This window comes from Cebus imitator, unplaced genomic scaffold (assembly GCF_001604975.1).
Source record: "Cebus imitator isolate Cc_AM_T3 unplaced genomic scaffold, Cebus_imitator-1.0 Scaffold317, whole genome shotgun sequence".
Lineage (NCBI taxonomy): Eukaryota > Metazoa > Chordata > Mammalia > Primates > Cebidae > Cebus > Cebus imitator.
The window spans coordinates 2,287,624-2,291,285 of record NW_016107632.1 but is presented as its reverse complement, the minus strand read 5'-3'; the positions used below and the strand labels follow the sequence as shown (position 1 = coordinate 2,291,285).

At 46.3% G+C, this 3,662-nt stretch overlaps 1 protein-coding gene across 4 annotated transcripts in view; it reads right to left on the bottom strand.

The window, feature by feature from the left end:
* Positions 1–257: 257 nt before the first annotated feature.
* The window catches only part of LOC108286323 (apolipoprotein L6-like), a 34,190-nt gene continuing 30,785 nt past the window's right edge, over positions 258–3,662 (bottom strand). For 2 of the 4 annotated variants that reach the window (XM_017504030.2, XM_017504033.2), the window contains exon 7: positions 258–1,127. The gene's annotated coding sequence lies outside the window, so the exon portion shown is untranslated. The remainder of the gene's footprint in view (positions 1,128–3,662) is intronic. The other 2 variants (XM_037729773.1, XM_037729774.1) reach the window with 1 other exon arrangement.

Here is a 3,662-nt window from a genome sequence, read left to right as displayed (position 1 = left end):
TTTTTTTTTTTTTTTTTTGAGACAGGGTCTTCTTGCTCTGTTGCCCAGGCTGGAGTGCAGTGGCGCGATCTCAGCTCACAGCAACCTCCACCTCCTGGGTTCCAGTGAATCTCATGCCTCAGCCTCCCGAGTAGCTGGCGTTACAGGCGCACACCACCACACAAGGCTAATTTTTAAATATTTTTTCTAGAGACGGCTTTTTGCCATGTTGGCCAGGCTGGACTTGAACTCCTGGACTCAAGTGATCCACCTTCCTTGGCCTCCCAAAGTGCTGGGATTATAGGCGTGAGCCACTGCACCTGGTCATCTATTTTCCTTTTTCTTTTTAACAGTCCCCCACTTTGGGTCATTCTCTCAGTCGGACTCAGAGTGTGGCCCACTGCTTAGCACTACACTCAGCTTCCACGTGGCCCTCTGAAGATCATGAAGCAGGGTTTCAGTCGGTTTTTGTTTTTTTTTTTTTGACAATTCCAATTGAAGCGGTTTTTGTTGCTCCATCCTCCTGAGATCAAGTGATGACTCTGTGGCTACTGATAAGCATTTAAAACTCCTGAGAGAATCAACACATAGGGGATGTCATCAGTAGGATTAATGAGAGGGTATGTCAAGAGATTGGAAAATATCCTGAAACCAAGGTCCCCAAGAGCCAAGATTTAATCTCTTGATTGAAATAGATCAGTTGACGGTGTTTCCCAAATCTAGTGGAGTACCTGGACTTGATCTTTACATCTCTAAAGATCCAAGATTTGGGCATCTATTGACATAAAAATAGCATGTTTTTTTTCCTTCTCCTGATGCAGCAGTTTCAGTCTGATGGCTTTTCCTGGTTTGCAGCTTGGACGTCTCTGGTGATATCATCAGGACCTTTCTGTGTGGCCAATACAGCATCAGACACCAAGGTTGTCCAGGTAGAAACTGTCGTAGCAATTTCTCTGAAGTCTCTATCAAGTCATCCAGCTTCCTTTTGCAGGGCTGTAAGGCTAAGAACAACCCCAGTTTAATGGGGCCAGCAGTGTGATGTCAAAGTTATCAGATACCTGTGCTTGAGTCCTTTTTTATGAATCTCTTGCAATTTTGTATCATAGCGGTTTGCAAGTGCTTTCAGGAAAGCAGTAAACAATAACTCCCTGTGAATGACAAAATGAAAAGACTGTGTTAAGGATCTCACGAGAGTTCATCTGAATTTTCACAGGAAAATTGTGTTAATCATACGTTATACAACATCTTAAGATAACAACTAGATCGATAAGTGATAACATTTGTAGAAAGTAAAAAGTTTTTTTTAAGTTTTTCTTGTTAAAAAAATGTTAGAAATAATAGTCTCTTTTAAAGACTTTCTTCAAAGCCTTCTTGCTTTTTGCTAGTAACTCTTATTAATCCCTATCCTATGTAGTTGTTCGATATAAAAGAATAAGTTCATTTTTTTTTATCGTTTCAATTATTTTTATTTACACAAAACTCTACAGTGCTCAGTTCAGTGGCAAGTTCTTTAGCCTTTGCTTTTTCGAGGCTTGGCCATGCGAGCCACAGACTTGGGACCCAGGACATTGCCTCCCCAGTGACAGCGGATCTCATCACATCTGTCACTGTAGTTTGTCCTGACAGCTTCCACCAGCTTAGCCAAAGCGCCTTTGTCTTCTGAATTAACCTGGTGAAGGCGACAGTGGTGCAGGTCTTCCCGTGGACTAGACGTCCCAGTCTTGCCTTCCCCTGGATAATACAATAAGGGACTCCCATTTTCCGACACAGGGCAGGCAAGAAGAGCCAGCTCAATGGGATCCACGGCGTGTGCAGTCACCACCAGCTGAGCTTTATTCTCCTCCACCAAGGTGGTGACAGTGTTAACTCCTGCTCGAAGGACAGGTGGTCTCTTAGTGGGGACGTCCCCTTTGCCAGCAGCTTTATTTTCTGCCCAGGTCAACAGCCTCTGCTGCTTCTCCTGCTGTGTCTCTGGCCTACACTTGTGGGCCAGGTTAAGCAGCCCAATAGCTGTTTGGCGGTCCAGGGCCTGGTGAACTGGTTCATGGCAGGAGGCCCTTTCAGCCGCTTATAGAGGATCGCTTTCTGCCGCCGCGACCTGACAGCAGGGCCATTTCACAAAGCAGGTGAGGTCTCTTTTCGGTTGGACGTCCTGTCCAATGCCAAAATTCTTCGGCCTTTTCTCAAACAGGGGATTCACCACTTTCTTGGCCTCCTGCTTCTTCACCACAGCAGGGGCCAGAGCCATCTTCTTCCCCTCGGACTTCTTTCCTTTCGGTATCTTGGGCGGCAGGAAGAGAGAGAAAGAATAAGTTCATTTATTGATGTACCAAGATCTTTCCTGGGAAAGAAATCCACGTGGAGGAAAGCAGATCTGAAGAGACAGGAGTCCTAGGCCAGGCTCTGTGGCTCACTCATGCCTGTAATCCCAGCAGTGTGGGAGGTCAAGGTGGGCAGATCACCTGAGGTCAGGAATTTGAGACTTGCCTGGCCAACATGGCAGAACCCAGTCTTACCTGTAATCCCCGCTACTTGGGAGGCTGAGGTAGGAATCACTTGAACCTGGGAGGTGGAGGTTGCAATGAGCTGAAGTCACGCCACTGCACTTTAGCCTGGGCAACAGAGTGAGACTGTCTGAAGAAAAAGAGAGTCCTAGTATATAGTTGAGCACCTAGAACCAACCCTACCTGAAGCAGGGCCATCACTGGACTTTTCAGTTATATGAGCCAATTCATTCCTGAACCAATCAGCATTCCTAGCTGCAAACAAAAATGAACCCAAACCCTTAATCAGAAAAGCAATGTATGACAGAATATCAGGTAACTCTGACGCATTCCAGGAGAGGAGAAATGGTCTATATACAAACTGTGTCCAGAAGTGACACACCCCGGAACAGCACCCAAAATCACATTGAAAAGTGGTTTGGTGGGAAGCGCCGCTAAGCACAGACAGCTCTGACTGCGGCACCACTGTCACCAACGTGACTGATGCTGGATACGTGACTAGAACCTCTTATACTGTTGGCTCTGGAAACAGGATGTAACTGCTGCCATTATCCCCAGAATAGATTCTGGAGGGAGCTCATGATTTGAAGTCTAATATGGGTGCATCTGTTTGGCTGCATCTCTGCATCAAGAGAGGCTGGTACTGAGTATCTGATTTCTGTAGTCAGAGGCTATCGCCACGTCCCACCAAGAGCTATAGAGCAGAGAGCGCCCCCAAATGGAGGGAAAGTGTCTACTGGGCAAAAAGAATCACCAATGTCTACAAAGCCTTTGACTACTCAACATCAGCAAGTGCGAGCGTGCACACACACACACACACACTCTTAAATAAACTAAACAAGGTAACAGAAAATATTTATAAACCCCTTTTATTCCACCCCCCCCACACAAATACTCTGTTTTCAAAAGGGGATCAGGCGCATCAGTACTGTATCCAAGTCAGCTCTCGATTCCAGTCCGGGGCAGAGCACCTGGGTCTTCATTCTAGCTTCTTGGAGGCTGAGAAGGTGCGTTTACTGATCAAGTGCTAGGTAGGCTGTGATGTTTTACAACTGTCCACCAGAGTCGATGACAGCTTCTCTCCTTCTCTCCTCTCTCTCCCTCATTCCTTCTCTTTCTCTTTCCTTCTCTTTCTCTCATCGCTCCTCTCTCTCGCTTGCTCTCTCTTCTCCAATCTGC